The sequence below is a fragment of the Typopeltis vanoorti genome, chromosome 6 (assembly GCF_054136105.1).
Source record: "Typopeltis vanoorti isolate ZY-2024b chromosome 6, IOZ_Tvanoo_1.0, whole genome shotgun sequence".
In the NCBI taxonomy this organism is placed as follows: Eukaryota; Metazoa; Arthropoda; class Arachnida; order Uropygi; family Thelyphonidae; genus Typopeltis; species Typopeltis vanoorti.
In genome coordinates, this window is record NC_143554.1 from 30949567 (window position 1) to 30973752 (window position 24186).

At 35.7% G+C, this 24186-nt stretch overlaps 1 protein-coding gene across 1 annotated transcript in view; it reads left to right on the top strand.

The window, feature by feature from the left end:
- The window catches only part of LOC150105358 (voltage-gated potassium channel subunit beta-2-like), a 740084-nt gene that overhangs the window by 552764 nt on the left and 163134 nt on the right, over positions 1-24186 (top strand). The gene's annotated exons all lie outside the window — the stretch shown is intronic.

Below are 24186 nucleotides of genomic sequence, written 5' to 3' on the forward strand. Positions count from 1 at the left end.
AAATAGGGAATATTTTGCAGTTTTTCTCATGAACTTCATTTCTGCTGTTGTTAATCTTTGTTTGTCTTTTTGTGTTATTATCCAGATTTCGCTTCCATACATTAAGACTAGTAGGGCTAATGTATTGTATACTTTTAGTCTGGTTTGTTTTTGAACTAGGTTTGGTTTAAATATAGAGTTAATTTACACCTGTTATTTTTAAATATTTTGCAATTTTTACGTTTATATCTTTTTCGTTTTCATATGTGATCATACATCCTAGGTAATTAAATGAATTCACCTGTTCTAAGATCTTGTTATCTATTACTATTTTTGTTCTTGCTGGATCTTGTCCTTTAAAGGCCGTAGTTTTTGATTTTTCTGTTGATATTAACATACCATAATCTTTGGATATCTCATTTAGATCTAAAATAGCTTTCTGTAGTTTTTCTTAAGAATTTGTAATTATTATTTGGTCGTCGGCAAAGAGGAGAGTGTTTAAGTTTACTGTAGAAGAAAGTTTAATTCCTTGATGTAAATTTTTATTCCATTTTATTATTATTTCATTTAAGTAGATATTAAAAAGAGTCGTTGAGAGGGGACATCCCTGTCGGCCCCCTTAGTTTATCTCTTTCTTATATGATAGCTTGTGATTTAATCTTATTTGTATTTGATTATTTTCATATATACTTGTGATAGCTTTTAGGATATTATTTGGTATTTGTCTTTCTTTTAATATGTTAAAATAATATGTTTTAACTTTGTCAAATGCTTTTTCAAAGCCAATAAATGCAATATGTGTTTCTAAATTGTATTCTCTATTATTAATTTTAGGCAAAAGGCCAGGTCTATAATGATCATCCTTTTCTAAATCCATTCTGTTCTAAAATAAAGTTTTCAGAATATTTCATTAGTTTGCTATTTAAGATTCTGCTATATATTTTGTAACAGGAGTTTAGTATACTGATACCTGTATAGTTTTTAGGGTCATCTCTATTACCTTTTTTAAAGATAGGAATCAGAATTGCTTTTTTCCATTTTATTGGGGGGGGGGGGATACCAGTTGAATAAATTTTATTTAAAAATAATAAGAGTCTTTCTTTGAATCTAGTTCCTGCATATTTATATTACCTCTATAAATATACCTCTATAAATATATACCTCCATTAGGAAGGACCTCCCTCGATGAGTCTTTTGACTCCTTGGAGGCCTGAATACTACTACTACTAATAATAATAATAATAAATAATAATAATAATATTATATACAAGTACTGTCACTTTTCACTTGCAGAACTGGAGTTATGGAAACATTCATCTCATTTTGTGTATACACTTAATTGTTATACCAGATATTATGACATCTGACACATTAATATTTCATTACTAGTTTCTGAATATTTATCGTGTCTCTGATTTGATTAGTTCTAATATTTCCATCTTCTGAACACTTCTAGAAAAGGCAGCAAAGAAGATGAATTTGCAGATTAACCAAGAAAAAACAAAGTATATACCAGTAACTAGAAAGATTTGTGATAACAATCTTCCTCAAATTGAAATTGGTTCCTATAAATTTGAAATTGTATATAGTTTTATATACTTGGGATCAGAAGTTAATTATAGAAATGAAATCAGTACTGAGATTCAGAGACATATTCTTTCTGCAAATAGATGCTTTTGTGGACTTAGGACACCTAAAGTCATCTGATCTCAAGAAAAACAAAGATAATGATGTACAAAGTACTTGAAAGACCAACGTTAACTTATGTCTCAGAAAACTGGGTATTATCAATAGCAGATGTTAGATTGCTAGTTCTCAGATATATTTTTGGAGCAGTAAAAGAGAATGGAGTGAGGAGGAGGATAGATATAACTATGAACTATACAGATTATTTAATGAACCAACATTATTAGGTACATAAAATTAAATAGATTAAGTTGAGCTGGACACATTATACACATGGATAGTAATAGAATAGTTAAGAAGATGTTTAATGCTAAGCCAGAAGGAAAAAGAAAAATTGGAAAACCTAAATTAAGATGGGAAAATAGAGTGATGCAAGATTTAAGGTTTTAAGAGTCAAAAATTGGAGTAATTTGGCATTGAATAAGGAAGACTGGTAGAAGTTTCTGAAGGAGGCCAGGGCCTATGTAGCGCTGTCGAGCCAACGATAATGATGAACACTCCTAACTGCATTAACTCACCTAAATCTTGGTCTTGCTCTGAGTCCCCTCCCTTTGCTGTTTTTAATTCAAATATTTTTATTACCCTTTAGTTTCTATTCCTTTTAAGTAATTTAAATCATAATTAGCTCTGTTTACACATTGTTGAATAATATTATGTACTTTTCTATTATTTTCATTTTTAATATGGGTCTGTCATTGATGTCATCTGCTCACTATTCTCAAATTTTTTTTTCAGCATTTTCATGTTTATGGCCTTCAGTTTTAATTGACATTTTTACTTCTAATCCAACTTGCCACTCCATTGTTAAAAGAAGTTAGATGACTGTCTTTTATAGGACTTAGCTTAATATTTTAGATAGTTTTTTTCTAATTTCTTAAAAATTCACTTAGCCGGCTCTCCACCATACTAGCCTTTCTTATTATCTATTTCCATATTTAATTCATTCATAAATATATAGCCAGTAGCAGAGCTGTATGAAGAAAATCAAGTGCATTTTGTGGATGTATGGCATGAATTTGAGAGAAGAATGAAATTATAGAGATATGATAGATTGCTTTTGGAGATAACTGGAGAAACTGTTGCTAGATGGAAGTGCAGCGTGTGATGCAGGCAAGAGATCAGAAGTAAGAGATGGAAGTGAAAGATCTGGAGAGTGGTATTGAAGATACCGAAGTGCTTGGAAATGGAAGCAGTAGCACTGTGAGAGATGAAGAGAGAACTGGAATGCAAGAGGAACAGGGGAATAGGCAGGGGGGGGGGGAGTAGAGCCAGGGCAGACTGGGAGATATAAGGAGAGTGGAGGTTGGAAAAAGTAGTGAATGTGTGTATGTATAGGGATGATCAGTATAGAAATGGAATACATCAGGATGTAAGTGGGGAAGTTAAGCCTGAGTGGATATATGTGGTAAGTGGTGATAAAGATGATTAAGCAAGGACAGGTGTGTTGGGAAAATCACAACCAAAAAGTTGCTTGGGTAGGACTAGTTCTAGATCTAAAAATGAACATCTGTGTTCATTTACAAATTTTATTGATTGCTGAAATATTTATACATAAAATGCCAGAAATATCAGAAATAAGGAAGATGAAATTATTATTATTATTTAATAATTATAATAATTATTAATATATTAATATTATATTTTTATTTATAATATTTTATTATATTTTATAATATTATAATTAATCATTATAATATATATAATATATTAATAATAATATATAATAATAATATTAATATATTAATATTATATTTTTATTTATAATATTTTATTATATTTTATAATATTATAATTAATCATTATAATATATATAATATATTAATAATAATATAAATATATTAAATTATTATAATTATTTAATAATAATAATTAATAATTATAATATTATTGGGAGAATGTGGCAGGATATTTGAGCTGTGCTGAAAAAAGTGCTTTTTAATCAGTGAATAGTCTGACTTCTGTCAAGATTTCTGCTGTGTTGTTTTTCTGGAATATGAATGTCCTTCAGTGATTGTTTTTGAAGTTAGTTGTTGTCACTATGTTGTATTTTGGTTATCGAGAAGATGGGGTCGAAATTGGATGCATAACGGTGGAAGAGAAAACCAAGATAACATAACTTTTCATTATTTAGTTTTATTTTATTTATATTTAGTATAATATTTTGTTTGTTTGTACTTTTACTTATATAGTTATACTCCCGTATACTTATTTAGCGTTTAGTTGTAATAGTTCCTCGACACTATTTTGAATAATGGCGACAGCGGCAGTTAAAATTGCAAATGGTGTATCGCCAAGTTCTCCCCATTTAAGGACTCCATTTAGCGTGATATCATATGGGATTTTGTAGCATGCGGGACTTGTGGAATGTATGCATCCTGGTGGTTGTATATGTGGCAGGTGAGAGTAGGGGAAATACGTATGTGTGCAAAATGCAAGCATGAGGAACTTGGTGAGTTAGAGATGACTATAACTGATCTCGTTGAGTCAGAGGTGGGAGATTCTCCACGTAGAGAGATGAATGGTATGATAGAGGGCGAGAATGGTGAGAGAAATATGAATAAAATAATGGGAATGGGGAGTATGGAAAGGTTGAAGGATTGTGAAGCTTTCGGAGATGGTCTCAATTGGGAGGATGAATGGCAAATAAGAGTGGGTGAGCTAATAGATGAGCTGAAAGAGCAGGTGGAATGTCTAGGGAATGAGATGAGATGAGAAGTGTGAAAGATGAGATTAGGTGAATGGAAGAGATGAATATAAGACAAATCAGAGTAGGGGTGAGAGAGAGTTATGGGAATGATAGAGGAGGAGAGAATAGGAAAAATAGAAGAGAGGGAATGAGAGAGAGTTATATGAGAATGGTAGAAGAGGAGAGAATGGAAACAGTAGGAGAGAGGGAATGAGAAGAAAGTGAGGGAGCACTGGAACCAGGGATAGAGTGATGTCAGGAAGGCAGGTAAGTAGGGGAACACAGATGGAAAGTGTTAGAGGAGAGAGAGTGAGGGATGCATGTGAGCAATTGAGGAACAGAGTGGTAAGAGGTGTAATGTATGGGGACTCAATGATCCGTGGTGTTCAAGATAGGATGCTTGAGGCCTGTTTGCCTAGAAGAATGATAGAAAGTGTGGCTATAGTAATTAAGTGGGGTGAAAGGGTGGATGAGATGATTGTGATGGTAGGAACAAATGACTTGAGAGGTAATATAAATTGGGCAGTGAAAGATATGAGATTCTTGCTTGAGGTTGTACCAAAGAAGACGCAGAGATGAAGGATAGTGTGCGTGTTGCCTAGGTATGATAGTGACAAACTAAGCAGAAGAGAGTAATATTGAATAACATAATAGTTAGAATGTATCAGAAGAGAGGATTGGAATATGTGGATGCTTGGAAAGCATTTGCGAACAGAAAGGAATTGTATGAGAGAGAGAGAGAGAGAGAGAGAGAGAGACCACTTACATTTGAATGAGGAAGGACATAGGCAATGAAGGGAAACTAGAATGCCCAGGGTGGATGGTATCAGGGGTGGCCTCTTGTGGGAATGGGTACTTGGGAGAAGGGGGACGACATCCACTCTAGACTCCACTCAGCTCAGGTAATGCTGAGCCCAGTGGAGTCTAGAGGGGATAACTCTGGGTATAGAAACAATGGCAATTTTATGCTTTTAATGCCAGGAGTATCCGGAATAAAGGAGAGGAATATTTGGCACTGATAGCATCAGCCTGGCCAAATATTATTGGGATCACTGAGATTGACAGAAGAGGATATAATAACAGTAATAGAAGTAGCAGGGTACAGCATTTTTCGGCAGGATAGGAAGGGAAAGCATGGTGGTGGAGTACTGCTTATGATAAGTGACGACTTATGTCCTCTAAGAGTGGAGGCTTTGGAAGGCAGTGACACTAATGATTTTGAAAGCATACGGTGTGAAGTAGAGATGGGCAAGACAGGATATTTAGTAGGGTGTTGCTATAAACCAATTAGCACAGAGGGTGGGGACCAGAAGATGTTTAGACAGTTGAGCTTGTCAAGTGCAAGATGAATGATTGTTATGGGAGATTTTAACTACAGCAGTATAAATTGGGGAGAGGAAGATGCATGTAGTAATAAGGGAATGGAATTTCTAGAATTCTTGAGGGACAAATGTCTTAGGCAACATGTAATAGAGGGAGCAAGAGGTTCAAGAATTTTGGATTTTGTCATAACATCAGAAGAGTTAATAACTGAGATGACATCTCTCCCACCAGCTGGAGAGAGAGAGAGTGACCATGTGGTTTTGACTTGGAAGATGAATAGACATGCAGGTGTATCAAAGAGATGGGAACGTATGTGGAATTATAAGGCAGGTGATTATAATAGTTTTAGACGTCAACTTGGGAAAGTTTCATAGAGGGAGAATTGGTAGGCCTTGATATCATTAGTGCTTAGGAAATTGTGAAGGAATATTTGTTAGCAGGAATAGTAAGCTGTATTCCATAAGTGAAGAAGAGGACACAATTTGGAGTAAAGTGGATGACAAACAATATTAAACAGGAACTGCATGCAAAAAAGAGGCTATGGAAGAGATATAAGGAGACAGGTGAAGAGTAGATGCATGAAGAATATAAGACACTGGCCAGGAGAGTGACTATTATTGTAAAGAAGGTGAAACTGGAATATGAGATGAGATTGGCCCTAAGATCCAAAGAAAATCCTAGCGAATTTTTTAGCTGTGTGACCAGTAGAAGGAGAAATGGTTGTGGAAGAATGACATTGTAGGATAAAAATGGGAATAGAGTGACTGATGCAGAGAACATAGTGGAGTTGTTCAATGAACAATTTATTAGAATATTTCTACCTGGAGGAGTAAATTTTAATACTAGAGGGATAGGACAGGTTCAAGGTTTATAGGTGTAGGAGGAGAGTGTGTTCCAAATACTGAGTACTCTGGATGTCAGTAAAGCTGTGGGACTGGATGTGACTTCACCATGAGTTTTGAGAGAATGTGACAGCTCCTTTGACCTGGCTTTTCAATGAAAGTCTGACTACGGGAAAGGTGCCCAGGGAATGGAAGGAAGGTAAGATAGCGATATTGCATAAGGCTGAAGCAGACTGGAAGTGACTAATCATAGGCTTTGTGTGTAATCAGTAGTTGTTAAGATCTTGGGGAAATTAGTGAAGGACTGTATACAGCATTGGGCAGATGAGGGTAATGTTATCTGTGAGAGTGAACATGGATTTGTGAAGGGGCATTTTGTTTTAGTAATATGCTAGCCTTTTATAATAAAAGTTACAAGAGCAGTAGATGAGGGAAAGGCATATACTGTTATTTTCTTGGATTCAGTGAAGGCATTTGACAGGGTGCCACATGATAAGCTGATATTTAAGTTTTGGCACATGCATTTGGATGTCAGGTTGGTCAACTGGATTCAGGTTTGGCTGTCCATTAGGTATCAGAGAATTGTGTATGGTGGGGCAGTTCGAAGGAGGCAGAGGGTTACAAGTCAGGTCCCACAGGGCTCAGTACTGGGACCTCTATTGTTTAATCTTTATATCAATTACATTGTCAGTGGATTGCAGGGGGGATATTCAGTTGTTTGCGGATGATGTGAAGCCGGGAAGGGTTATTAGTAATAGTGCAGATGTGGTAGCCCTGCAAGAGGATTGGAATAAGCTAGACAGATGGGTAAATATATGGGGGTGTCGGTTTAATGCAGGCAAATGTAAGATCTTGAGGTTTCAGACACATCAATAGATTAGAGGGGATCACATCGAGTTCATTGTGAACTGAAATAGGGCTAAGATATCGGGAGAAAATTTAGCTTTGATTAGCTCTAGAGTTTCGTTGAATGGGACATTTGTGAATAAGGAGGAGACGTCAAAACTGACCATTATGTCCGTATGTTGGAGTGTAAGGTTTTCTATGCTGGCTTTGAAGTGGCTGAGTTTTTTATGTGTGATGGTGTGTTGCCAGTATAGTGTGTGAGCTCTTTGGCCAAATGTTTAGCTAATTTGTATGTGGGGGAATCAATGTCATCCACTATGGGACGTAATGGCACATTTTCTTTATGTATTTTTGGGAGTCCGTAAATACGGGAGGGGTAGGGGTATAGAGTTAAATGGCTTTAATCTGTTGGTAACTTCTACAGGCCAAGAAGTGACTTTCTTAAGGAGCCAGCAAAGTTTTCTAATTTGTGAGTTGGTGTATTTGATAGGGAGGTAAGTAGTCCAATCTAATTGAAGAGCATTAAGCTTACCTGTGTAGTCCTTTTGGTTAAGTACTACAGTTGCATTTCCCTTATCTGCTTTGGTGATAACTAATTCTTTATTATTCCTCATTTCCTGCAGAGCTTTATATTCCTTGTTGGATATGGTGGTATTGCTTTGCAGAGGACACAAGCTACATCCAGTCTTACACTGTCGATTTGATGTGGAAGGTGGCGGATTCTGCGTTCGATCTGGATCATAATATCCTCACTAAGTATTTTCTGGGAGCAGTGCTGAAGTTGTGGCCATGTGAAAGCTCGTTGGGTGCTTTAGGCTTCAGGGTGACTGAAGAAAGGTTGATTACAGTGTTGGTAGGAAGTTTTGGATTGACGGTAGAGTTCTTTTTTAATTTTTTTAATTGTTTTCATCTGTCGGCCTCGCATTTTTTCAAATTCTTTGTCTGCAGCGGTACACAAGAAATCATGTAAAATTGACCAAAGCTCGTGATTTAAAGTGCACGAAAGCTCTTCTTCAAAGGAACAAATAGCTTCATTAATGTCCACTAAGAGAAACCGCGTGGCGGTGATTTGTTCGTGAAGCAACGCATAGCTGGCACAGTTATATATATACGGAGAGCTTTTGATGTTGCCCTGATATGTTGTTCTTTTTTGTGGTCTATGATTATAATGGCTCTGAGAAGTCTGTGGTCAGAATCTATGTTGAAGTATATTTCGCCTATTGTGCCAACATTTTGTACCAGCCTTTTACAGTCCGTTAAAATGTAGTCAGTTTCATTTTTGTGTCTCCATTCGGTGATTGACAAGTCCATCTTCTTCCTGGGCGTTTGTTGAAAAAAATTGTTCATGATAAAGAGTTGTTCAGCTGCAGCAAATTAAGCTAATCTCTCTCTCTCTCTCTCTCTCTCTCTCTCTCTCTCTCATTCTCTCCTCTTCTGTTTCTTTCTCCCAGGCCATGTGGTCCTATAAACTTTTTGTTTTCTTTTCCACATCTTATTTTGCCATTAAAGTCACCACCAACAAATGTGTATGTTGACTTGTAATTTAATGTCTGTGCAAGATTTGTGTAAAAATTTTCTATTTTTTGATTACCAGCTACAGATATTGGAGCATACCTGGATATTAATTTTATTGTTATATTGTTCTCTATTCCAATTAGGAATATACATATTCTTTCAGATATGATGTTACAAGAAAGGATCGACTTGGTGAGCTTAGATTTAACAACGAAGCCCACTCCGCCTTCTTTGCCATTGTTTGAGGATGCTCTGAGGAGTATCTGTTAGCCATCATACCATCTTGCTGTCAGTTCTTTCAGGAAATAAATAACCTTCGTGTTGTTGGAACGTATATCCTAGTTCCGAATCCGACATCTTGTTGTAACGTACTCTTATTAATAAAATTAATTAATTGCTAATTGATCACTAATCCAAATGTAGGGAAATTTATATTTATACTGCGCCATCCTATATTTAGATTAGTCCATATAAAATAGTAGAATAAATTTTCAATTAAATTAGCAGTCTCCTTACTCATTCAGGCCGAATTTAATACTTTTCACTTGAGGCTCCTGCAAGATTCGAATTATTTATGAACGGTGCAATAAAAAAGAATCAGGCAAACACAATATTGAAATTAACAAAACAAAACATTTAATATAAGGTTATATGACAAATACATGAATTCCACTTCTAAAATAAGACATTACAATTAAGTTAGTACATCAGGTCAAATCATTCATATTAATTCAGTCTTCAAAATCTTCACATACAAGTTTCACAGTTTTCTCTATTACAAGATTCCTTACTCAGATTAATACAACAGAAATTCTTGTTTAATAGTTTGCCCATATCTCTCAGTTATACTCCATACTTAACTCTCAGCAGGCACTTATCATATCATTAAATACGGCAGATATTATTTCAAGGCAAATTATTTTTAACTTCTAACTTCGGCGATTTGCCACAGTAAATGTTAGAATAAGCGAAATGGAACTATCACTGAAATCTTCATACACAGAAACAAATAAAATATGACTGTCCTTACTGGAATTTATCTTCAGCACGTCAGATTTAATGTGAGCACATCTTCAAATTATATTTATTACACCCATGGAACACATTTAAAAGAATTCTTCAAGGTCATAACTAGATTATTATTTGTCGCGCTTCACAATTCTCGACGGCAACTATACGGCAGATTGATATCCTTGTTTACTACTTCACAACAAAATAACCTCCGTACAATTCTTCCTAAAAGCAATATAGAAATAAGTAATAATTCTAAGCTAACTGGATCTATTCTGAATCCTTCATTAACCTTCCAGTCCTTTAATTATCCAAATATGGCACCAATTCCTATTAATGTCACTGCTGACTTTACTTTCAGCTATCTATAAGTTTTCACTTCGTCTCTGCACACTTCTAAATACTACTCTCTTGAATTCTTGCCCTTCAGTCCTTTTTATTTACTTTCACCCCCTTGCTTATATCCTTCCTTCTTCCCCTTCAAAACTCTTCCTTTTTTCTCTCTCTATTACTACTCATATATTTTTCTTCTCTCCTCGTTATCGAAGCTCACGGTCTACCCACGTGCGTTCCATTTTATTTCTCTCTCCATGGCAACGAAGAAAACGTAAACATTCGCGTTAACATTACATAAGGCCATACTTTTACATTGAGTAATGAAAACCATTAATAAAAATATTACAGTTACTTAATTTTCTCTTTCATTTCATTTACAATTAACAATAATAAAATATATGTTACAGTATATATATAAGGTATATTAAATTATATACATATAATTTCTCATAATATTATTGAAGGAATAAAGTAAATAAGATAAATGATATTTATCACTGAGTCCTTCCAATAGTAAAATATACATTAAAATTATTTAATCAATAATAGCTGATGAAATTCAGGAATAATACATGAATAATAATTCTTAAGCAAGGGATTAACAAATAATTTTTAAACAAGTCATGCTTAATATATGATAGGTTATGTTAAATGTGAATGAAGGACAAAATATACATAATAATTTCATTCACAGTTTAACAATGTTAATAAAGCAATAGGATTTGATGACACATCACCATGCATCGTAAGGGAGTGTTCCAGGGAATGGCAGTAGCATTGGCATGCCTATTTAATAAGAGTTTTGCAACAGCACAGGTTCCAAGGGAGTGAAAGGAGGGTAAAATTGTTCCACTGCATAAAGGCAGATATGGCTGTAGCTTCAAATTATAGACCAGTCTGTATATCTGGAGTTGTGGTGAAGAAACTGGAGAGATTGGTGAGAAGCAGGATACAGAAATGGGTTGATAACAGAAGTATTCTCTGTGGTTATCAGCATGGAATTGTTAAGGGGAGATCATATTTCACTAACTTACTTATGTACTATAACAAGGCAAGAAATTCCTTGGACAGGGGAGTTGCATATATATATATATATATATACAATGGTACTTAGATTTTGCAAAGGCTTTTGATAGACTGCCACAGACTTCTGAGTTGGATCAGTCACTGGCTCTGTTGGATAGATGTCAGAAAGTTGTATATGGGGGTGCAGTATCCTGAAAGAGAAATGTCACTAGTGGTGTGTCGCAGGGATCTGTTTTGAGGCCGGTATTGTTCACTTTGTATGTTAATGATATTGGGATGGGTTTAGCTAGTGATATGTAATAGTTTGCAGATATTTCAAAACTGGGGAGAGCAATGCAGAGTCAAGTGGATGTTATGGCTTTATCAGAGGACTTGAAGAGATTGCATGAATGAGTAGGTAAGTGATACTATGAGGAGGTTTTGAGATTTGGTAAGCAATGATAGAATGCAAAGTATACACTTAGTGGGGAAACTTTAACAGAAGTAGAGGAGATAAGAGATCTAGGAGTGAAATTCAGGGACCACATTGCACAAGTTGTGAAGACGTCACATTGGATAATGGCAATGATGCAGAGGACCTCGACATCCAAAATAGAGAGGTTATGATGCCATTGTATAAGGCCTAATACATCAATTATTGTGCAGAGATTTGGTCATTGGGTTTCATATTGATGAGGATACGTTGGAAAGTGTCCATAGAAGATTCAGAAAGGTGCTCAGTGGTCTTTGGAATGTGGAGTACGAGGACAGATTGAGAGAATGTAAGTTGGAGAGCCTCGGGAATATTAGGAAGAGATGTGGTATATGATTGAGACATATAGGTTGTCAGGGATTGTTATTGGGTCAACATGGAAGAGACTTTTCATAGAATGGGAAAGAGGGGTAGAACAAGAGGCCATCGTTGGAAACTGTATGAGGAGGGTGTGAGCAGAGGAGTGATTTGTTTGCATGGAGAGTGGAATGCATTGCTTGAATGTGTTGTGAGTATAGACACATTGAATCAGTTAAATTGAATTGAATTTAATCAGTTTAAACCAGTTGAATCAAATTTCACAAATGGTTTCACTGATTTAGTTTATTCACAACAAAATCATTGGGATAACTGAAACATGGTTGAATGAAGATGATATCCTATATTGGAGTAACTGAAACATGGTTGAATGAAGATGATATCCTAACATAAATAGAAATGGGAAGATACAGTATTTTTCTCAAAGATAGAAAGGACAAGATATGAGAGGGAGTGCTGTTGATGACAGCAGAGAAATTATGTCCACATAAGGTAGACATGAAAGAGAGAAATAGTGGCAATAGTGATGAGGTAGTGTGGTGTGAGCTGGATGTTGACTGGAAGACATATTTAGTTGGATGTTACTATAGGCCAGGGAATGTGGAGGATGGTGTTGAAGAAATATATTAACAGCTTGGGTTAGTCTACAAAGAAATGGTAATTATTAGGTGATTTTAATTGAGGAGGTATAGATTGGAATGAAGAGATAACATTTGGAAATGAAGAAAATTAATTAATTCAGTTCTTGAGACAACTATCTCTGGTAACACGTAAAGGAGAGCACACAAAGATCGAGAATAATAGATCTGATTATTTCATCAGAGGATGTAATAGTGAGTTGGATTTCCTCCAGTTGGTGAGAGTGATCATGAAGTGATCACCTGAGTTATGTAGACTTACGTAATGAAAGGATATATCACGAAGTAGAAAGCTGATGATTTCAAGCTTAGGAGACAGGTTGGAGCTATAACATGGAATAAGAGTTGAGCGGTAATGCAATAAATGCTGCTTGGAAATTGATAAACAAATATATAACAGCATCAATCTGTGAACATATTCCAAAAGTCAAAAGGTTGAATAAAGTACAGTATATGTAAAATGAATGAATTAGAGTTTTAATCATGAAATCTGAAAGAAGAAGGTACTTTGGAGTAAAAGATGAATAATGGTAATAATTAGTTACATGATGAGTATATAGATCAACCCAGGGAAGTGACTCGGTTATTAAAGACAACAAAAGAGCAGTATAAGCAGAAATGAGCAAATCAGGTGAAGAAAAACCCTAGAAAGTTTTTTAGATATGTGGCAAGTAGAAGGAAGAATGATCATGGTTAGATAATGTTAATGGATGAAAATGGTAGAATGGTAACTGCTGCAGAAGACATTGTTGAGATATTCAGTGATCAATATATAAAGGTGTTTCATCCTGATTAGGGTGAAATCATGAGAAACTTAAGTGTAGCGCATATAATAGAAGATGACTTAATTGTGAGTTAGCAGGAGCTATATGAGGAAATAAATAAACTTGATGTGAATAAGTCAATGAGATATCACCACACATCTTACTTATTATTATTATTACGTGACACCTCCAGGGAGTCCAAAGACTCATCAAGGGAGGGCACCTACTCTACAACTTTCTGTCTCCACCACTCAGTCCCACCAAATACAATGCCATCTACCGACCACCACCACCATGACTCTTATTTTCACAGACAATAACAAACAGCCATGCCCACAGCGGGATTCGAACCTGCAACCTTTGGGCTAGAGATCGGATATGCTAACCCCTTGGCCAACCAGGCTCAGGGAATTAGCAGTAGCATTGTCGTGCCTGTTTATTATGAGTCTTACAACAGAGTACCAGTTCAAAAAAAGTGAAAAGAATATAAAATTGTTCCACTGATAAAATTGGTAATAATGCTGTGACTACAAATCTGTAACTGACAAATGTCTTGAACAAGGGAGATGCATATAGAGTGGTGTAGTTTGATTTTGCTAAAGCTTTTGATTGACTGTCACATGACAAGCTGTTATATTAATTGAAACAGATGGGACTGGATAACAGACTTCTGATTCGGATCAGTGACTCACTGTCAAAAAGTTGTATATGGGGTGCAGTATCCCAAGAGAGAGAGAGAACGATCACTTGTTGTCTACTGCAGAGGTCAGTTTAGGGACCATTGTTGTTCAATTGGTATGTTACTGATATTGAGATGGGTTTAACTAGTGATCTGCAACTGTTTGCAGATAATGCAGAATTGAGGAGAGTAATGTAGCATCAGGCAATGTTATGGCCTTACAGGAGGACTTCAATAGATTGCTTGAATGGGCTGGCAAGTGGAATTGTCAGTTCACTGTTGCAAAGTGTAAGGTTTAGAAATTTGGTAAGCAACAATGGAATACATAGTATACACTTGGTGGGAAAGTTTAAGAGAAGTAGAGGAGATGAGAGATCTAGGAGTGATGGTGGACAAGGACCTGAAATTCAGTAACCGCATTGCAGAAGTTGCGAAGACGTCACATCAGATAATGGCAATGATGTGAGGGACCATGACATGCTTAAATAGAGAGATTATGATGCCATTGTATAAGGCTTTGATCAGGCCTCATATGGATTATTGTGCACAGATATGGTCACCAGGTTTTCATGGTGATGAAAATATGTTAGAAAGGGTCCAGAGAAGAGTCACAGAGGTGGTCAGTAGTCTTTGATGTGCAGTAGGTGGACAGATTGAGAGAATGTAAATTGTAATATGATGAGGAGAAGAAGATATGATTGAGACAAATAAGTTAGTCAGAGGTTATTATCAGTTTGACATGGAAACAATTTTTCATAGAATAGGAGAGGTGGAGTAGAACAAGAGGCTATTGCTGGAAACTATCTAAGGATGGTGCGAGCAAGAGGAGTGAGGAGTATATTCTTTAAATATAGTGTGGTTGGTGAGTGGAATGCATTGCCTGAGTGTGTTGTGAATGTAGACACATTGAATCAATTAAAGGCATGGTTGGGTGAGCTTTGTGTCAGATAGTGTTTACCTCTCACTATGAGCCTCTGGCTGCATAGAGGTCAGATGTAAAAAAGTATCGACTACTTGTATCGGACTACTTGCATTAGCTCACTCTAGTAATCGCTGATACTTTTACAGTTTACTATATTCGGCATGAAACTCTCTGATTCCAATCTTTGAGTTTCTTATTCGGTTTTAAAACAATGTGGGATTTAATATCCCCTTAATTTAAATAATGTTTATATCGCCGAAATGAAGCCTATTGGCTCTTTATATTTAAATTTCTATCATATCTCCTCTTTTTCTCCTATCAACAACTTCTGCAATCCACACACTCTCACTCTATCTTGATAGATTGAGAGTGTGTGGATTGCACAGATCACTTGCCTCTGAATCTTCTTCACTGCTTCCTCATTCCCAAGAAACCCATGGAGGGGGAGACCAGACTTGAGCACAGATGTGGGTGTATCAAGGCCTTATAAAGGGGAATAACAACTTTTATCTCTGCTTGTTAATGTGTTCTTCAATAGCAAAGTAATCTTATGGAGCTACCTTAACAGCCTTAGCAATATGTCCTCTAAACTTTAAGCCTGTCTACCACCACCACTAAATCTCTAGCTTCATCTGTTTCCTGGATTACAGTTCCATCAATGGGATACACGACTTGTAACCTGTTTATCCCAAAATGCATAACTTTATGTTTCTCAACATTAAACTGACATCCAATATTGATAGCAAATTTAAATCGTCCTGCAAGCTCTCCACTCACCTTGATTAACTATTACGATACCTAATTTCGTATCATCAGCAAACAACAGAACATTGCCTTTCAGGTGATTTCCTATCATTTATGTACAAATTACACAGCAATGGTTCCATCACTGATCCTTGCAGCACACCACTAGTCATGTGTTTTCACCATGATTCTGCCCCTCCATATACCACTTTTTGATATCAATTCAGCAGCCACCCTCTTATCCACTTAACCAGTGTCAAATCCATCCCCATTTGTTCTAATTTGCATAACAGAGTTCCCTGTGACATTCTGTCAAATGCTTTAGCCAAATCCAGTAGAATTATCATGTATTTATTTCCTTTATCCAATTCTGCTGTTACTCTATTATAAAAAGATATTAATTATTAATGCGTGATCGACCCTTCACAAAGCCATGTTGCCTCTCATACAGTCTCATATTTTTATCCATCCATTTTTGAGCTCTCTTTTTAACCAATATTTTCAATACTTTTACCACTACACCTGAGATACTGATTGGTCTATCATTTGCTACTGCAGTCTTAGAATCTTTATGCAAAGGAATTATTTTGCCCTCTTTTCACTAAATTAAAGTGCCTAGTCATTGGCTCTTCCCATACACATTTTCACAAAACCCAAGCTTATATCTCATCTAATCCCACAGGTGTATTTACATTGAGATTCTGTAATATCCTAAGAACCTCCAATTCAAAAAAATCACCTCTGTTCCCACATTAGTGTCTGTCACATACGGACAGACACTAATTAAAGCAGTTACCATACTAGAATGATATACCATTGCAAAGTGGTCACTCAGTAACTCGACTATTTTATCTGCTTCTGTCGCCTCATGACCATCATCACTAATTAAGGTTAATATAGTCATTCTTCCTCTTACTTGCCACATAACAAAAGAACTATTTAGGATTTCCTTTAGCCTGCTCTGCTATGTTTTTTTTCTCGTGATCTGATTTTACCTTACTTGCCATGCTGGTCGGGTGAAGGCTTATATGTATGCAGACACTCTGTAGTGTTGATTCTAGTATTTTTAGACAGGCTTATATTGGTTATGCATTATTAAAACACTTAAGGAATTGAACAACGTAGTTAAGGATATAAATTAAATTATACTTTAATAAATACTTTCCGATATTTCGGCAACGTCACGTTGCCATCTTCTAAAGGAACTTACATTCAGCCCCAACAGCCAAGAACACCTACTTAGCCTGCTAGAGGGCACCATCAGGACTTTTAGGAGAACAATAGCTTCATCTCTTCATTCCCAGTTACTGTGTTGTAGTGCCTACGTGCACGTGCTTTTTTTTGTAAGTTCCTTTAGAAGATGGCAACGTGACGTTGCCGAAATATCGGAAAGTATTTATTAAAGTATAATTTAATTTATATCCTTAACTATGTTGTTCAATTCCTTAAGTGTTTTAATAAAACTCTGTAGTGTGATGGATAGTGTTCAGTTCTTATTGGAGAGTTGGGGAATTGGAGCAGATAACTTGTTCTTGTTGATCAAAGATTTGAAGATACCTATTTTTGAGATGGATGATGCGCTGAATCTTGCTGTATATAGTGGCTTCTGAAGACTTCTTTATGGTGAACAGATGTTGTAAGTATTCCAGGTGTGTGTGTGGGGGGGGGTTATAGGGAAGGAGGATGTCCCAGGAAGGCTGATATCAAGTCCTTTTTTGTTTCATGGTGAAGTTGATTTGTGGGTGTAGGCTGCTGTAAGAAAGTTGTTTAGAAATGTTTTCAGTCTGGATAGATGGCAAACACATCTTCCACACAGCAAATGAAAAGAAAGGTCAAGGCTGTATTGAAGAATATGAAGTCTTCAAGATGTTCTGAGTAGAAATTGAAGTGCAGGGGAAAAACAGCTTCTCATTGCAGTTCCTTTAATCTGTTTGTAGAATTGGTTTCTGCAGATGAAACAGCCTGAGTGTATGACAAATTCAGCAGTTCGACTGTCTGGAGAAAACTCTTCTGATAATTGGAGAGTGTAGCCATAGATATTTACCCATGTATCTCTTTCTTAACCAAAATCAACAGCCTTAACCCATGCATCAACTTCACCAAGGAAAAAGAAAAGGACAGGAAATTAGCTTTCCTGGACATCTTTCTTTCCCTCGTCTGGAATACTTATAACATTTGTTAAATATATATACAGCAAGATTCACCCCATCATCAATCTCAAAAAAGAGGCATCTTCAAATCTTTTTTCAATAGAGCACATGTTATCTGTTCCAATTCCAAAGCTCTCCAACAAGAATTGAATACCACTCAGTGCATTATACTATAGAATGGCTTCACCTCAAGAAAGTTTAAATGCATTATGGAAATATTATTATTATTATTATTTGACACCTCCAGGGAGTATAAGACTCATCGAGGGAGGGCACCCTCTCTACAACTGTCTCCACCACTCAATCCACCAACTGACTGTAACTTCACCAATGCCATCTACCACCGACCACCACCACTAGTATTTCCACAGGCAATCAGAAACATCCATGCCCACGGCAGGATTTGAACCCACAGCCTTTTGGCTGGAAAAATGGATACACTACCCACTCTCATATACAAGCCTAATCATAAGAACAATCCAGAAAATGAATGGCAAGTCCCTATCCCATACATTGCAGACATCTCAGGTGATTGTAAAGGTCCTGAAAAGATTAGTTTAGTCCCTACATTCTATGCTGTCAACAAATTTTCCTCATGGGTACCATCCATGAAAGATAAATAGCACCCCACCCAAATCCCTCCTTCCCTGGTATTGACCAGGTTCAGTGTGAGTGCCTCCACTTATATTTTGGATAAACAGAATGTTCAGTTGAAAAATGACTACAAGAACAGCTATCGTATATAACCAACAATAAATCTGAAAAATCTGGCCTTGCTCAGCATGGGCTGTATGCTGATAACAATCTCTTTGGTTCAATACTCACATTTTACATCATTGCCAGGTTAGGTTCGGAAGCACTTCTACACTCTCCAAACTTAAATGGAATGACTGCATAACTGATGCCAAAATTTGGGAGGGATTTATCATTATAAAGGGCAATGGCAAAGCAATAGTGTTTTCCACTTTTATATATATGTTACAGTTAAAGTGAATAATTCCTAGAGGAGTTCTGGTAAATGTAATAAAAACATGTTTATAGGTTTTGTATATAGGTTTTCATTCTCAATAGAAATTATAACAGCTTAGGTTAGGTTAGGTTAGTTTATAATGAAAAAAGTAAGGAAAGTACTTCTTTTGCACTCAATGAAATCAGAAATCATTATAAATTAACCTAATCTATCCTAACCTAACCTTTATTGGTTAGGTTAGTTTATAATGAAAAAAGTAAGGAAAATACTTCTTTTTGCACTCAATGAAATCAGAAATCATTATAAACTAACCTAACCTAACCTAAACTAAATTAACCTGGATGTCGCATGTCGAACCAGAGTGTAGGTGTAGTTTCTCATGGGCAGATTAATGTGGATGAAAGATAAACGTTGTTGTGGTCCGAGCTTAATGATTGCGAGCATATAAATGGGGATAACAAATAAGTTGTTGTGGGCAGATGAATGGGGATAATAGATAAATCAGAGAGGAACTGATCAGTGTTTTTCTCCATTGATGAGGAAAGAGGTACAGCAACCACTTTTATCTGGTATTCCCATTCATTTGCCCACAACAACTTTTATTTGTCATCCCCATTTATCTGCCCGTAATCATTAAGCTCGGCCCACAACAACGTTTATCTTTCATCCCCCATTAATCTGCCCAAGACAGACTACGACTGCACTCTGGTTCGACATGCGACATCCAGGTTAGTTTAGTTTAGGTTAGGTTAGTTTATAATGATTACTGATTTCATTGAGTGCAAAAGAAGTATTTTCCTTACTTTTTTCATTATAAACTAACCTAACCTAAGCTGTTATAATTTCTATTGAGAATGAAAACCTATATACAAAATCTATAAACATGTTTTTATTACATTTACTCCTCTAGGAATTATTCACTTTAACCGGTAATTATTAATAATAACCGGATTTATCACTTTAACCGTAACATATATATATATATATATATATATATATTGCTGTATCATATAAATTATTTATTTAAATTTTATTTATATTTGTATTTCAAGTAATTTAACTTTAGTTTTAGATTTAATTGTAATCTCATTTGATTTTGTAACCACCCATGTGGTGGCACTCCAGCACATGCTCAGCTCTGAAAATAAGATAAATAATCTTTGTTCAAGCTTCATCCTGTGATTATTCTGATACACTGATGATGCTTGTTAATTTTTGGCCAAAATATTTGCAATAATTATAATCATCATCATCATCATACGTATCAAGGATTTAGGCCTAGTATGGCCTGTTCCAGCCTTAGAAGTCATCCTTGAATCGTTTAAGAGGACGTCCTGGTTTTCTTTTTCCTTAATGGCTTGTACTTTAAGGCTTGTTTTGGTAATCTTTCTGTTTTCATTCTTTGAACATGTTCCATCCATCTATGTTTATATTTTTTAATTTTTTCAATTACTGGTTCTTGGTTTAATTCTTTCATAATTTCTTCGTTTCTTTTGTGGTCAAATAGGGTATACTTTGCAGTTTTTCTCATAAACTTCATTTCTGCTGTTGTTAATCTTTGTTTGTCTTTTTGTTTTATTGTCCAGATTTCGCTTCCATACATTAAGACCGGTAGGGCTAATGTATTGTATACTTTTAGCCTGGTTTGTTTTTGAACTAGGTTTGGTTTAAATATAGAGTTAATTACTCCTGTTATTTTTAAATATTTTGCAATTTTTGCAATTTTTTTGCAAAAATTGCAAAAATTATAATAATTTTTATATATAGTTATAATAATTATTATTAAATAATAATTATAATAATTATAATGCAAATAATTATAATAGTCTTGCATATCAACTTGGGGCTGTCCCATGGAGGGCGGAATTGGAAGGCTGGGATATCATTAGTGCTTGGGAAATTGTGAAGGAATATTTGTTAGCAGCAATAGTAAGCTGTATTCCACAAGCGAGGAAGAAGACACAATTTGGTGTAAAGTAGATAACAAACAATATTAAACAGGAACTGCAGGTGAAAATGAGGTCATGAAAGAGATATAAGGAGAGGAGATGCATGAAGAATATAAGACTGAGGCTAGGAGTGTGACTAGTATGATAAGGAATGTGAAACTGGAATATGAGAAGAGATTGGCACTAAGATCGAAAGAAAATCCTAGAGAATTTTTTTGCTATGTGGCCAGTAGGAGGAGAAATAATTGTGGAAGAATGATATTGGATAAAAATGGGAATAGAGTGACTGATGCAGAGGACATAGTGGAGTTGTTCAATGAACACTTTATTGGAGTATTTCATCCTGGAGAAGTAAGTTTTAATACGAGAGGGATAGGGCAGGTTTGAGGTTTAGAGGTGCAAGAGAGGAGTGTGTTCCAAATACTTAGTACCATATGTCAGTAAAGCTGTGGGACTAGATGGTATTTCACCATGGGTTTTGAGAGAATGTGCTAAAGAACTGACAGCACATTGACCTGGCTTTTCAGTGAAAGTATGGCTACAGGAATGGTACTCAAGGAATGGAAGGAGGGTAAAATAGTGCCATTTCATAACGGTGGTACCAGACTGGAAGTGTCTAATTATAGGCCAGTTTGTGTTTCATCAGCAGTTGTTAAGATCTTGGAGAAATTAGTGAGGGACCATATACAGCGTTCGGCAGATGAGGATAATGTTATCTGTGAGAGTCAACATGGATTTGTTAAGAGGCACTCTTGCTTTAGTAATATGATTGACTTTTATAATCAAGTGACAAGAGCAGTTGATGAGCGAGAGTCATATACCGCTATTTTTTTTATTTTGCAAGGCATTTAACAGGGTGCTACATGATAAGCTGATATTTAAGTTGCAGCACATGGGTTTAGATGTCGGGTTAGTCAACTGGATTCAGGATTCGCTGTCTGATATGTATCAGAGAGTTGTGTATGGTGGGGCAATATCAAGGAAGCAGAAGATTACAAGTAGGGTTCCACAGGGCTCAGTACTGGGATCTGTATTGTTTAACCTTTATATCAATGACATTGTCAATGAATTGCAAGGGGATGTTCAGTTGTTTGAGGATGATGTGAAGCTGTTAAGGATTATTAGTAATAGTGCAGAGTGGCAGCCCTGCAAGAGGATTTGAATAAACTAGACAGATGGGCAAATGAATGGGGGTGTTGGTTTAATGCAGTAAAATGTAAAATCAATGGAAGGCTGCATACTCGATTAGAGGAGCTGTACTGGAAGAAGTAGGGGGTGACAAGAGATATGTGGGTGATGATTGATAGAAACCTGAAATTCCGGGAACATATTGCAAATGTGGTGAAGGTAACCCAGAGGATTGCTGCAATACTGAGAATGATGCTGACCTCCAGAGATAAAAGAGTTATTGTTCTTTTGTATAAGAACCTGACTAGACCACACTTAGACTATTGTTTTCAAATTGCTCTCCAGTATTTGAAGGGGATAAATTAACTGTGGAAAGAGTACAGAAGCAGATATCAAAGATAGTTTCAGTACTGTACAATGTTAGTTATGAGGATCAGCTGAGGGAATGTGGACTGCAGAGCTTGGTAAATAAAAGAAGGAGAGGTGATATGATTGACTTTTAAACTGTTGAGAGGTAGTTCCAGGGTTGAAACTGGGAAGTTCTTTCGCTTGGTGAAAGAGGGAAAGGAGTGATAACAAGTGGACCATCGCTGTAAGTTACGAAAGGAAGCTGTAAGCAAGAGGGTGAGAATTGATTTCTTTGCATGGAGGGTAGTTGAATCATGGAATGCATTCTTGATAGAGTGGTGAGTGCAAGAAAGGTTAATGAGTTCAAGGAGTGGTATGATAGACTTTGTGTTTCCTAGGAAATACCTCCCACGATGAGTCTTTTGACTCCATGGAGCCCTGAATAATAATAATAATAATTATTATTATTATTATTATTATTATTATTACTACTCTTTTTTCTTGTGAATACAAGTGTCTAATAATCTTTACTATGTCACAATTACCATGAAAAACTGAAATGAAACTGGGTCGAGCATTATCAGGCTATTATCAGATAGCTTTTAACTGTGAGCACACAGATTTTTAAAATGGATGATGATAGGTAATCAAAGGTATTCATTGTAATTCAACAAGTGTGTGGAGGAACTGTACCAGATAGTTATGCTATTTGGTTGGCTACCTTTTAATGTTGAGCTTTACCAACAGGAAGAAACTTAACTGAAGTTTAGAAATGAGTTTACATATTGTACAGTATAATATAGATAACCAGATTCTACTATAGTTTTCTAGAGAGCACAATAACAAACTTATGTGACTAAAGAAAATTATAAATACTGGCAACTTAAATAGATTAGAGTTCAGAGACATTGGAATAGACATATAATTAAATAATTAATTTAAAAATAATAAATAAATAACAATATAAAAAATTATAAACAATTAACGCCAATCACTTCCCAAAACTTAGAAATAGGCATTCAGTCTGTCCAATTAAGATTAAGGACGGTGGGATAGGGTTTCACATGATTATAAAAAATAGATGATCAGATTTGAACCTACTGTCGTGTAGCATTTTGGTGTGGTTCCAGTGAACTCTGTGTCTAGTGTCGATGATATGAAAAACAAGGTGTGAAACTTCAGAATTCAAAAATATAATCTTGACACTCTTTGATTCTAATAGTAGCAGAACAGCAAAAGTAACAAAGATAACAAGAACAGAATATGTGATAAACACCAGGCAAGGATAAAAGTGGTAATGTATCTTTGATAGGTGGTAAGAAAGATGACAGCTTCCAAGCTGGTTTGAAGGTGGTATACAAATTTTATCTGTGAAGGGTTCTTGCTATTTGTTCAGATGTTCCTTTAAGATAGGGTATGCTGATCCTTAACATCACATTGCAATCTGGAAGAGGGATGATAATTATCAAATATTTTCTATATTTGATAATTATCATTAGAAGGAAGTTAATTCTTCTAATAGAAGAGACTCAAAAGAATAAATTGTGCATACTTGGTGTACAAGGCTTTTCATAATACCTATTTTTTGTGAAGGATGATGATGTAAAGATGCATGGATATATTGGCTAGTAAAGGATGGCTTCCTGTAAACAAAAATTTCAATATCACCAGTAGAGTTGATACATGATATATTAAAGTATCCAAAAAGGAAAGATTGTTGTTAGATTCTCATACAATAGTCAACTTGATGCGAGTATATAAGGAATTAATTTTATCCTCAAGTAGTTCTGTTTCAGAGTGAGACCAGATTACAAAGATGTCATCCACAAAACATAGCCAAATGCGATGTCGAGG